This window comes from Arachis hypogaea, chromosome 6, assembly GCF_003086295.3.
Source record: "Arachis hypogaea cultivar Tifrunner chromosome 6, arahy.Tifrunner.gnm2.J5K5, whole genome shotgun sequence".
Lineage (NCBI taxonomy): Eukaryota > Viridiplantae > Streptophyta > Magnoliopsida > Fabales > Fabaceae > Arachis > Arachis hypogaea.
The window spans coordinates 54,462,819-54,477,343 of record NC_092041.1 but is presented as its reverse complement, the minus strand read 5'-3'; the positions used below and the strand labels follow the sequence as shown (position 1 = coordinate 54,477,343).

Below are 14,525 nucleotides of genomic sequence, written 5' to 3'. Positions count from 1 at the left end.
TTTGATGATTTTTGAGTTAAATAAGTTAGAATTTCTTATGGATTATGATTTTGTGTTTGTTTGAATGATTTGGGGTTGGTATGTTGCTATGCTAAGGTTGAGAACCTTAGTTTTAAAGAGAAAAGAAAATCCTGAAATAGGGCATTTGTGCATGCGCACCACCCTGTGCATGTGCACAACTCTGCGTTCTTCGCCATTTGTGAAAACGCACGAGCCTGTGCGTCCGCACACGCCCTGAAGTGCCCTCTGGTGGCAGCACCAGCACAGCTTGTGCGATCGCACTACCCCTTTTCTCTGTTTTGTGCGTGCGCACAAACTTGTGTGTGCACACAAACTTGTGCATACGCACACTTTCCCCCTCGTGCCTCATGGGTGTGGCTGTACAGACGTGTGCGTCTGCACACCACTTGTAAGTCCCTCTGCTGGGGGCAAGGGAACAGCTTGTGCGAGCGCACTGTGCGCACACACGCGTGTTTTTTTCCACAAGTTTCAAAAAAAAAGGAGAGTTCTTCTGTGCGGTCACACACCCTTTGTACGCCCGCACATCCTTTTGCAACCTCTCTGGTCGCAGCGATCGCACGCTGTGTGTGCTCGCACCCTCTCTGCGTTTTCATTTCTGTCCTGTTAAGAGGCAGCAATTCTTTCTTCTCCTCTCTTCTTCTTGGCTGCTCTCTTCTTCTCTTCTCCGCCCAGTTCTGCCAGTCGCCGCCGCCGCTATTAGCCGCCGGCCACCGCCACCATCTCTCTCTCTTCTCTTTTCTTTCTTTCTTTCTTTCTCTTCTCTTTCTTTTGTCACCACCGGTGAGTTTTCTCCTCCGGTGTTCTTTTCGGCGATCCCAACCGCTGTGATTTTGTAGTGGCTATTGGAAGTGCCATTGTTCCTCCCTAGTTCTTCTTCTCTTCAACTTTTATACTTAAGGTTTTTGTCTTTCCCTTTTTTTATATTTATATAGCCTTTACATTTATTTTCATTTCTTTTATGTTACTTAGATTAAATCTATTGCTTTCTTAGTTCTTTCTTTTTGTTGCAAAGTGTTGTTGCTTGATTATTGGGTTGATTTTGATTAATTTTGAGCTTAATTGTGATGTACTTGTATATTGCATACCACATATTCGATAAAATGCCTCAATGATCATCTTGTTTGATTCATATGACTTGGCCATCATATGCTTTCAATTTATCCTTTGTTAGGCTTATTTTATGATTGTGCAATTTCTTTTGTGCATTTTGATGTTGATCAAATGGTTTTACCAATACAATTCCTTGCCCTCTTGCTCATACACGGCAATTGCATTGTCACTACAAGAAAAAGTAATATTTGTAACAAAAAAAATTGTTACAAAAAATCAAAATTTTGAAACAAAAGGATTTTGTAACGAAAAAAGGGCCGTTGCAGTATGTCCCGTTACAAAAAGTTTTTGTAACAAAAATGGAACTGCTATAATTCAAAGTGATATTTTGTAACAAATTTTTCTGATACAAAAAACTAGAAGTCATTACAAAAGTGGTAAAAAATTTTGATCTTCAAGGTATTTTTGGTGACAATCTATTTTTTCCTATCATAAAATTTTGTTACAAAATGTAACTTGATTTTGTAACATTTTTTTCTTTAGTTACAAAAGTAAAATAATTATTTTGTAACATTTTTTTAATTAACTAATATATAAGCAAGTCTACATTTATATAATATGTAAAAATATACATAATTCAAACATGCCTCATTTAGCTAAAATTGTTTTAAAACAAAATAACATTAGTAAATACATTGATTAGTTCTACAAGTTATATGTCTTGCACAAGTTCAACCAAAAGTTAAAAGTTCTAACATAGATTAGTGTCTCTATGAATCAAAATATTCTTGAGCCCTCAAAGTAGCATGTGGTCACCATTTCAGCACTCCTATAAATAAGAAAATCCAAAATAAAAAGTTAGGTGCATAGTCAAAAGAAATATCTTGAGGCAATCAAAAGTCATGTAGCAAACAAGGGTATATTTTGACACAGAAATTCGTCAAATAGAACTTGTTTGCTCAAATAACACAATGCAGTTTAATTGAGCAACCAAATAGGACAACAACCAAATAGTGAATAACAAAACCCGAAGCTTCCAGCTTCCAACAACCAAAACAGTGAAGCACTTAGCCGGATAATCAATCAATTGAGCTTAGCAACTGTTGAAAACCAAAAGCAATTAAATATCAACTCAATCAATTCATTGAATCAAAGATGAATATTGAAAACAGATTAAGATAAATTCTGGCAGCATTTCAGGAGTAAATTTGCCTATTTCACAATTTCAATCAATCAATTCAAATTCCATATGAATTCTTTGATAGTTAAAAACACAAAAATCATAATGAATTCATAGGAAGGAAGTAAATAAGCCAATTCCAGCAAGAAAACATGAGGAAACAATTAAAACCAATGAACCAGCAAGAAGCAGAGTAGCACTCAGCAGAACAACAATCAATGGCCCATCATACAGCACCCAAAATAGTAAAATGAATAAAGGTAATGGATTCAGGCAGCATTCTATTCATTGAAGTCAATAAGTATTACACTTGCAAGCAGCAGGGGCATAGCAGTTTATCCATTAATTCAAAAAAAAATCAATCAAGCCAAACTAAACGATTTCAGCAACAGATTTATCAATAAAACCAATCTCAGTTCAGCAACCATCATCTATTCCAACACAAACAACAATAACTCAGCAGCATTTCCTTTCTCATTGAATTTAACAATCATTCAACAAGCAAGCAATGAGGGGGAAAAATTAGCAGCAACCAACAGCAAGTATAGAGCAGCAATAACAACTTAATGTGAGAAATTATTCAACAACAAATGCACACACAATGCAATCACTGTAAACACAAGTAACTATTCAAAAGGTATTTATGTCATTTCCAACAACATATTACACCAATTGAAACTATGATAACAATAAATGAATTCAAGGACTGAAACCATAAACAATTAACTTTAAAATGGATTCGATCTATGTTTAGTCTTCCATACATAGATGATGCATGTATGTTAACAAGGAACAAAACTGACTATTCATGAATATAAGAAGAGGAATATACCTCTATTTTAGAATACCAGAAACTCTGGCCAATTTGCTTGACCAAGGAAGCATCATCTTCAGCCACTGCAGATAGGTGGGCAAATACAATCAGTTCAATTAAGTTTCAGGCTTCAAGCCAAACCCCAAACCATTACTTATTATCATTTATAAGAAAAAATATCATTCGCATTCAATAATTAAAAAAATCACCATGACTAAGCAATGAACAATTAAAATCAGTAAGTATTGGTGGTATTAACAAGCACACAACAACAGTACTCAACATTGGATCAATTAAAAATGAAGTTTACATTATCAGGATTCAGGACCCTGTGTTGCATTCTCAGGAAAACATAGGAAGACTAAAAAAACTGTCCATTTTAAAACAGATTGTATTTGCAATGAAGAAGTCTGGGAAAATTTATTTAGAATAATGAAATTGGCAAACAAGTCCAACCTTCAATTTCCTCATCTTCAAGAGGCGCATCCTTGTCAAACTCAAATCGCTTCTAACCCTTTCCTTTTTCTGAGTCTTGAGCAGCTGCATTAAAAAATATCCCACAAAATTAAGTTAATACAACATGTATAAACCAGCACACTTGCACACTGTGCGGTTTTTTGAATCAAATCCTTTCTCTATTGATCATTGGAGAGATGGAAAATAAGGGCCAAAACTTCAATTTCTTTAGCCCTAAGTTTCTCTGCAGCCTCGTCAACATTTTACTGTAGAAACAAGAAAATTGAGTAATGAATATAATTAATTGAAGGCAAAGAGGAAGAGAAAGGGAAAAGGGCCTGCTTGCGAGAAGAGATGATGGCGGAACAGAGGTGGTGACGGTGAACGGCAGATCTGATGCGTGAGAAGGCAGCACGAGCTCCCTCTCTTTCTCTCTTCGTGGATCTGTCTCCCGACGGCGGATCGGCGGCTCTGTAGTAACGGTGGGATGGATGCGACGAAGGCCTCCCTCTAGCGGTGGCGATGGGGTGCGAATGGCGAGGTGGTGATAGCTCGCGAGGATGACGTCGACAGGGCTCCTTGTGACGTTCACGGTCCTCCTTCCCTCGGTGGCGTCAACTGCGATGGTGGGTTCAGTGCCGCCGGCGCAGCTCCCCCTCTCTTCCTCTCCTTTTCTCCCTTTCTTTTCCCCCTTTCTCGTCTTCGCTCCCTCTATTTCTTTCTTTCTTTCTTTCTTTCTTTTTTTCTTTTCGTTTGTTTTCATAAGCAGCTGAGTATTGGGTTTTTTAGGAAGGGATGGCAGTGGTGAATGGCAGTAAGGCGGTGGGGTGAAAGGGTTAGGGTTTGTGTATAGAATTAGGGATTTTGGGTTTAATTTGAGTAAAATATTTTTAATAAAATTGGAGCATAAAGTATTAATATTTGAAAAACTAACTTAATCTCTAAACTTTAAAATATTATTTGTGATATAAAAATACTTATTGATTCTCAATAAATTACTCTAATTGAAAATATGTGGTAATACAATTAATTTTTTTATCTAAAATATTCTAATTAAAATATTCTAATTATAAGTATTAGAGATAATTTTTTTATAAGTAATACAATTAATTTTTTTATCATAAATTTACAAATTAATTTTAATGAAATATTCTAATTAAAGTATTAGAGATAATATAATTAATTTTCTTTGTTTATAAAAATTAAAGTATTAAATTCCAAAATCTAAATTATTTAAACAAATCATATAAAGTTTTTATTATTTTACATTTGCTAAATTTTATAATAAATTAAATAAAAAAATAATTCAATAATTATAAAATTAGATAAAATCTTAAATTATTTTAAACTCAATTAATCAGAATTTGTTTTAATTATCTTTAATAGAATAATTTTAGGGATTAAAATACTTAATGATAAATAAATCTAAATTAGCTATTAATAAGATCTTCTAAAATTTTTAAGTCTTACACACTACATAAAAAATTTTAATTTTTGAAATAAAATAAAATTATTTTAAAAATATATACTCAATTTTTTTACTCTTAAAGTGTTTAACATTTTGAAAAAAAAATTGTTATAAAATATTACTTATATTTTGAGAGAAATAATTAACTTGTTACAAACAATATTGAATTTTGTGACAAATTAATTTTTTGTTACAAAATAACTGAGAGTTTTTGAAACAGAAAGTTGTTTTGTTACAAAACAATTGGAGTTTTTGAAACAAAAAAATATTTTGTTACAAAATATTTTAATTTTTTGCAACTTGTTTTTTTTTGTTACAAAATATTACAATATTTTGTAACAAAACACCATCTCGTTACAAAAACTAACATAATTTGTTACAAAATAAAACAGGTTGTTACAAAATATTATCATGTTTTGTAACAACTTGTAATGTTGTTACAAAATATTATCCTTTTGTAACAATCACTAATTATTATTACAAAATACTATTTTTTTGTAACAATTTTAAATTTGATACAAATTTTTTGTTACAAATGTTTCATTTTCTTGTGGTGTATATTGGTGGAATATAAGTTCATTGTTCATCTTGGAATTTCATCTGAGGAATCATATTGCAATGGTTCAACTTGTAATGATGTTTTGATCAAACATCCTTAAACCTTCACATTAAAGAACATTGTATATGTGATAACCACTTGTAGATTATGAACATTTGACAATTCTCTTTTGGTGCTTGTTTAATATTCGCAACTCGAGCACTTAGTTGTGAAGCTTTGAACCTTTAGTTGAAATAAGATTGTGATCATCGCTTTGTGCGGCCGGTGTGTATGTTCCAACCGTGCGCACCATTGGAATATATACACCGCTATTCTTGTGAATCACACTATCTTGGAGCTTCCAACTAAGAACTTAGTTTTCTTGCTGTTATTAAGTGTTTCCTCTTTGTTCTAGCTCTATTGTTGTCTTATGACCTTGATATTTTCTATTTTCTTTTAAGAATGCGAAAGAAGGGTAAGAAACCAGTCGCTTTACCGGTTGTGGAACCTACAATCCGTGCATCGAAACCATACTTCATGGATCGCCCGAGCGATAAACCGGACATCTTGATCAACCGAAAAGCGAGGCACCAATATGAAAAATTAGAAAAAAGGCCAATCCACTAGGAACGGACGCTTAAGGTTCCAATCAAGTATAAAATGGTCATCCATGAGCGGATCGCCTCACTTCATTGGGACTTCTTAAAAGAAGACCTAATTGAAGTTAATGAAACCTTGGTGCGGGAATTCTACGCCAACTACCAAAATTGGCAAGCGGAGTCGGTATTCCTCTGGGGCAAGAGGTTAGATACTTCCAATTGAGCTATTGAAGCTATTCTGAAGATCCCCCACATTTCACCCAAGGATGGTGATTATTTAAGGACCAAGGTGAATGCGTCCAAGGGGAGGATACCCTTGATTCCAATACTTCGAAGAATTGGCCGTCCCAGTGCCTCATGGGAGTATAGCAAAGGGAGAAATTCTGTTCCCGCAATTATAGCTTACACTAATTTGAATGCCGAAGCTCGTATATGGCATCAAATTGTGGCGGATTATATTATTCCCAGCACCCATGCTACCCATGTGAGATTCAAGACTGTATTGCTACTTTGGGCAATCATGGAAGGAAAAAAATATAGCCATTATACCTTTATTACGCACATCGATTTAGAAATTGGTTGAGAAAAAGAACATCAACATCCCTTTTCCATCGATGGTGATGCGTTTAGCAACAGTAGCAAGGGTAGAGTAGCATCCGAGAGACATCATGTTCAGGGTCCCTACTAACAACAAGTACATTCCGAGGGGTAATTTGGAGAGATCAACAACCGCAACACCCTCTAAGAGGAAGACACCCACAGCACCATCAAGTTTACGAACTTCATCAACTACTTTACCTTTTCTCCGTCCTCTTCTGTAATTATATGGAGACATCTTGCACTATATCCATCGCATGGAGCATTTAGAGCAAACACATTTTAAGTGGATAGAGGCAAGGCTAGAAGGAAGAGACCTAGCCCGCCTCCTAGAGCTTCATCCAAGATAGCTGGGGAGGAGTATGATGCAGTTGACTAACGCACTTCTGAGTCCACCAGTTGAAGGTGGCCCCTCTTCATCCTCCCGGAAGCATAAGCATGCACGGAGGACCGTGCAACGACTAAGTGTGGAGGAGGATCGATGATCCCAAGAGGGTAAAAATTTATCTTTTCTTGGCACTCTGCAATGTTTCTTGTAGTGCTTTTTCTTTATTTTGAGTAGTTTTATGCTTATTTTATCTTGTTTGGTTGCTTGTAAATATTTCTTTATCACACTTGGATATTTAGTAGTTAGTACTTGCATGTTGCATGATAGAATAAATAAGTTGGTGAAACACCAAGAAATTTCCATGAAATCATTTTCTAGGGCGTACCATTGATTGAATTGAAGGAAATATTATGTATACCAACTTGCTTAAAGTAGATTGTTTGTAGAACATGGAAAAGAGCTCAAACAACATACCTTGTGAGCTTTGAGCCTTAATAGATGGTTGCATCTTTTCAACCATAATATTGTTCTTGTGTGTGATTATTACTCCCTTTTTTATTGTGATAATTGATTTGCATGATTCTTTATGTCTTGTATTTGTGTTTGAATGCATTTAGCATGATTGAGGCCGTGTTTGATGATAACCTCACTAACCTATATGGCCAATCCTTGCATGCACCTTTGTGAACCCTTTTGAGCCTATGAATCCCCTTTTGTTCTGATGATAGAACATTACTCCCCTTAAGCGGAAAACCATTCATGTCCCCGAATTACTCTTTGATTAGCTTGGGTGGATTAGTGTGTAAGTTCTAAGTGTGGGGGAATTTTGGGAAACATTGGTGATGAAGGCATAAGCATTGATGTGGAAAATTTTTGGCAATTAGGTGATGCTCATGCATTGCATTAAGGAAGACATATGCATTCATAGTTCAATTTTTCTTCTAAAAAAAAAACCTGTACATAACAAAGTATGAAATAAAGAGTTCAATAAAGGATGCATATGCGATATTTGAAAAGAAAATGCATGGGTGAGGTGAGATGAGAAAAGAAAAAAAGATTTGGGTAAATAGGGTATATTAATATGTGTATATAGGTGATATAGGATTAGGTGGATATTCAAGTTAATCAAAGAGGTAATTCTTTAAGTCCACTTAGCCATATTTCATCCTACTTGAACCACTACTAGTAAATGGATTAATACAGACAGATTTACAGATAGATTTAATCTTTATTACAGACAAATTTTTTGTTAACGACGGATTTTGTCCCTTTGTAAAAGCTCCGTCAGAAATTATTTACCAACGGATTTTTTTCCGTCGAAAAATTATCGACGGATTTTTACCAGTTACTGACGGATTTTCCGTCTGTAAATTCTGCATCCATTTTCCGAAGGCGACAAACTTTCCAACGGATTTTTCGTCTGTAATTACAGACGGATTTTCAGACGGATTTTTTGTTTGTAATTAGACGGATTTTTCGACAGATTTTTCGTCTATAATTTGAACTTTGGAAAATCATCTTACACTCGGATTATAGACAGAAAATTTGTCTGTAAATCCGTCAGTAAGGTAAAATAGAATTTTTTTTATTTTTCTAATTACAAAATAAACTTATTTTCATATAAAATAAATATAAATTTAATACAAATTTTTATCTAATTTATATTCGAATATTTATAATATTTAAAAAAATAAACAAATTCATCGTATTATCAAACTAAAAGGAAAATACTATAAACAAGCAAGTCAATATAATTCAAAACATAAACAAAATGTATTGATCATCAACTATAATTACTAGTATATTGTTCAACAATACTAAAACTATCAGCTATAGTCTTCAGTGTCATCTTCATCCTCATCATCATAGCCCTCATCCGAAGACATTGAGGGTGGCGGCGGTGGTGGTGGTAGTGAAACTGCACAAGAACTACTTGACGCTCTAACCTTCTCATAATAGCTAACATAAGCCTCATTCCATCTCTTCTGTTTCAGCTTTTCCTTCTTGGCCTTTTCAATTGCCAGTTCCAACTTTTCTAACTTCTTTTGAGTCTTTTCCAAAGGATCCAAGTGTGTATCTAACAACTTACTAATACACTCATCTATTTTTTGAGTAACACACTGAAAAAACTTAGGCTATTGTATATCTAGGTAGAATTCAGATGAAAAAGCCCAAATATTAAAATAGCTCATCAAGCCTTACCTTATTGACATGTTGACAAACCCCAATTTGACGGTTTATCTTGTATTGAATTTAGGGGATTTTATCACCCTTTTCCCACATTTACCCAATGAATTAGCATGGTTTTGTATATTCTCCTTTAATTGTGCTTAAGAGTGAAAACATGCTTTTTAGGTCTTAAAATAGCTAAATTTAATTCACCTTGATTCTATTAGATGCCTTGATATGTTTGTTAAGTGATTTCAAATTTAGGAGGCAAAGATTGGATCAAGGGAATGAAGAAAAAGCATGTAAAGTTGGAGAACTCATGAAGAAATGAAAGAACCGGAAAGCTGTCAAGCCGACCTCTTCGCACTTAATTGATCATAACTTGAGCTACAGAGGTCCAAATGATGCGGTTTCAGTTGGGTTGGAAAGCTAACATCCGGGGCTTCGAAACGATATAAGATTTGCCATAGTTGCTACAAGTATGGTGGCGCGCACGCGCATAGTACGCGCACGCGTCGTTGCTGCCACCTAGTCCACTTAAAGCAAAACGTGGCCAGCGATTTTAGAAGCCTTGTGGGCCCAATCCAACTCATTTCTGATGCTATTTAACCCAAGGAGTGAAGAGGGAAACGCATGTTAATTACCATTAGTTTAGTTTAGTAGTTAGAAGTAGTTTCTAGAGAGAGAAGCTCTCACTTCTCTCTAGAATTAGGATTAGGATTAGGATTAGTTCTTAGATCTAGGTTTTAATCTTTGCTTTCTTCTACTTCTACCTTTCAATTCTTTGTTGTTACATTCATCTTCTTCTATTCTTTTATTGTAATTTCCTTTATGGTTGTTCTTATACTTTGTTGTAGATCTACTATTGTTCCTTCCATTTTCTTTCAATTCAAAGAGGTAATTCATAATAATTGTTCTTCTTTGCTTTTCTATTGTTGATCTCTTGATTTTGTAGTTAGATCCCTCTTTAATTCTTGCATTTAATAATGTTTACTTCCATTGCACTTTATGTGTTTGTTGAAATGTCTCTTTTAGTTTTAGTGTAGATTTTGTCCCTCTTGGCCTAGGTAGAGTAATTAGTGACACTTGAGTTATCTAATTCCTTTGTTGATTGATAATTGGAGAGATTGCTGATTGGTTTGGAGTGCACTAAAGCTAGTCTTTCCTTGGGAGTTGGCTAGGACTTGTGGCTCAAGTCAATTCATCCACTTGACTTTCCTCCATGGTTAGAGGTTGACTAAGTGGGAGCAATGGACAATTTGCGATCACAATTGAGGAGGATAACTAGGATAGGACTTCTAATTCTCATATCTTGCCAAGAGCTTTGCTAGTTGTTAGTTTATTTCCTTTGCCATTTATATTTCTTGTCTATAATCTCAAAAACCCCAAAATAACTCACAACCAATAACAAGACACTTTATTGTAAATCCTAGGGAGAACGACCCGAGGTTTAAATACTTAGGTTGTTAATTTTAGGGGTTTGTACTTGTGACAAACAAATTTTTGTATGAGAAGATTATTGTTGGTTTAGAGACTATACTTCAACGAGATTTCATTTGTGAAATTCTAAACCGTCAAAAATCCAATCGTCACATGTCCCCACCTCTCGGATCATAGGGTAAAGGGCTATGTTGGAAATCAACCTTTGACTGAAGGATTACCAACAAATGACTAGACAGAAGACAGGGACATAGAAGTTTAGTTTCCAAGTGAATTCAAGCTTTCCCTGGAGTCACACCCAGAGAGACATCAAAGTATAAGAAAACTTTAGAAAACTATATTGTGTACATGCTCACCTCCGAAGTACTAATCCAATAACAAGTGATTCTCCATTTCTTGTGTGATCAATCACATGGGCATAATTTTAAGTATAACTACGACTATGAAAATGCAAGGAAAATTTATCAATAGAAGGGATAGATATAAGAGATATACATACTGGAAAACCATTGTGTTTGTTGCTCTGTAGAATGGACACTACGTCTGAAACCTTAACTACCCGAGGTAACAAGATCACCTTCAATACACAGATTTACAGAGTCAAAAGCCAAAGTATCAAAAGAATAAGGCATGTGAAACATATAGTTTAACCAGTGGTAGCATCAATTTTAGAAAGTTACATATCATAAGAATGACACACCAAAAAACAAATAATAAACAAAAAACAATACTTGGACAACTAATAAAGGACATGCAATTTGTTAAATAATTTGAAAGTTCACTCACCCTTCCACTTCCACAGGCCTCCTTTGCTGTCATGTTCCGTATCTCATATTTAGGCCTTGATTCTAGTAATAGAATGCCCCTTAATCTTGCCTGCTCTTCATATAGACCCTCATTAAAAGTATCACCCACATCCTGTAAGGGAAGAACTTAGTGCATTTTGAAGTGACTTCTTTGTACAGGAAAGTCCTGATCTGCATACCTTCAATATAAGAAGAACAAGCATAATAAGGGGCAAAGGTTTCAGGTTATTTGTTATTTCAACCATAATGACACAAAGAGACACTGTCATCCGCATTGAACAACCAAGAAAAATGCAGCTCCTAGCAAAGCATACCTGAACATAAGAAAGTATCGGATGAACATTACAGGGGAAATGGGGATTCCACATATAGAAAAAGAAAATCATTCAGTATAGTAGGGATTAGAAAGCTTTGCTCTTTTGATATTTTTTGTTTCTTGTCCTCAATGGTCTTAGTATTATCCTTCTCTTTTAATAATAATAATCCCTTTTATCAAGAAACAAAAGACTTCAAAAAATATAACTATGGAACAAGTATATATCTTTTTGACCATGACTTTAAAGGAATGTCAAGAAAGACACTCACATTCCCTCTTCAATATTGAGCTTTTTGTAATATTTTACAACAAACATGCCAACAAGACGTCCATAAGTTGATCCTATCATTATACTAGGGACAAATTGACCGGCTGGCATAGTAGTACCAAATGTCAACACTGCTAAAGTATAAAACATAACCTGCTACATACAGAGAAAATAATTGGTATATAATCAAGTGCACCAAGTGGTAACTCTATTCAATATTGGTGCATGAAGAAATCAACAAGAATTCTTATCAACCATATACACATAAATGTATCCAAGAACTCTATTGAATCAAAAAATAGAAAATATCTCAATATAAAGGCTAATGCATTTAAAGTCCAACCTAGTAAGCAAGAGTGAAATACAAAAAAGGTTAACAGACTTTGGGAACTGTACTCATGTATTGTTTTTGCACTGAACAAATTCCTGATGGCATCATCCTGAAGCAATAGAGAAGTAACTTACTATAATATAACAATAAATGAAAAAGCAAATTATGATTCCAAGTTCATTTAAAACCCGTGTATTGAAGAAAATAGTCGCAAGATCATTATACTCATTGTCACTGCTACAAAAGAACTGCCAAAAAAGGGGCATAAATTAAATGGAATCTCCAAAAGTAATTAAGTCCAGGAGTACACCCTTGTTTCAACTATCATTAAGTAGTTTTATAGTATGAAAACACAAAAATAAAAATAAAGATAAAGCTGAAACTAAAAAATAAAAATAAAAATAAATAAAAATGAGAAAATTGAATAAGACTAACAACGATGAACATCATATAAATTCAACGTCTTACTTTTACATAATTCCTATACATTCCAGGAGGACGTGGGCATTCAATACCAGAAGTAGGATCAGATTCCGGGCATGGACTACATTCTCTTAGAAGTAAGCAAAATGAAATAATTGACGTTAGAAGGGAGACATGGCATGCTTCATTAATCTGCAGTACAGAAGAAGGAAGGAGCAAACAAAAATAAGAAGACAAGTGAGAAGACAAAGGTACTACTAGCATGATAAACAACAAAATATCAATAATAATCACTTTCTTTCTTCAGTACAGTTCTTCCATTCTTACACCATCCCATTGCAGTTCGCACTACAACAGCAACAATAGCAGATGTGAAGAAGACACGCCACATAAGTTGACTCTTCCACTTTCTAGAGCATAGGAGAAAAATCAAAACAAAAATATATATGATGAATGATTTACCACATTTTCCCTTCTAATGAAAAAAAGCCATGTCACTAAGAATTCCTTACCAAGATGTTACCTCTTCCAATGCAAAGAATACACCACCAACATGAGCTCTAAATGCAGCAGCAATTCCTGCTGTACACCCACAGGTTACCAGATCTCGTCGATCTCGATCACTTCTGAATACTTGAAACCATCTTGAATTTATATGATACTTAGTGGAACCACCCTACTCAAGACATGACACCAACAGATTATATCAGTTTCTTCCATATAAAATACATATTCAATGAAAATCACACAAAACTGGTCTTAAAAAAGTAATGCACAAAAGAACAGAGGATAATTCAGGTAATATAATGTGCAAGTGTTGATAAATTAGAAAGCAAGGTTCATTTAAATGGTCAGTTAAAATACAATGGAAACTTTATGTGGTGTTGCCACCACATTTTAGCCTCTTTATTTAAGGGAAAAAAAGTATTGAAAGGACATACTGAAAGATCTAACACATACTATGCGTATATTATACTTTTAACATACCATTTAGATACTACCATATACTGAGTAGTACATACTTACTTGTCCAAGCAAAGAAGCAATACAAGCACCAGTATGGACAAGAGGACCCTCTTTACCTAAAGCAAGGCCTCCTCCCACTGATTTAATGCTGCCAAATATCTTAACATAAGAAGAATCCTTGCATTTAATACTCCTAACTTGATCAGCAAGAGCAGCAAGAAAAGACAAGTTAGAGTAATATAATATTAAGCAGCAGCCAAGAAAAGAAGCACATGCTCTTAGCTTGATCCACTCATCTTCAGATCCAATTATACACAATAATACTTTATTTCAATATAAACAAAGAATAAAATTAAAGAAAGAAAGAAATGAAAGGACAAACATACATTCTTGAATCATGCATGTAGATACACTGAAAAATCAAAACACATAACATAATTAAGGATAGAGAATTAAGGCCACAAACTAAAAAGAAAAGAAGAGCAGTAGTGTAGTGAAGTGATCTGAAAAATAATAAGGTAAATAGTGAAAGCAGTTAGAAGTAGATGAAAAGTGCAAACCTTGTAGTTTATGGCATGTATTTGATATTATTATTATTATTGAAGCCGTGCATATATTTCATTGTAACTGCTCTATGGCCTTAGATAGCTTTTAATGCATATAACTGTGAAATCCAATCACTTCAAACCTTCTCCAAAATTCTCTCTCTTCTCTCCTTAATTCAGCACCTTCTAGCACCACAGAGAGATAATAAA

General features: G+C 34.4%; 1 pseudogene; it reads right to left on the bottom strand.

Moving 5' to 3' along the window:
- Positions 1-6,694: 6,694 nt before the first annotated feature.
- LOC112805560 (chloride channel protein CLC-d-like) lies at positions 6,695-14,169 on the bottom strand (annotated as a pseudogene).
- Positions 14,170-14,525: the final 356 nt, after the last annotated feature.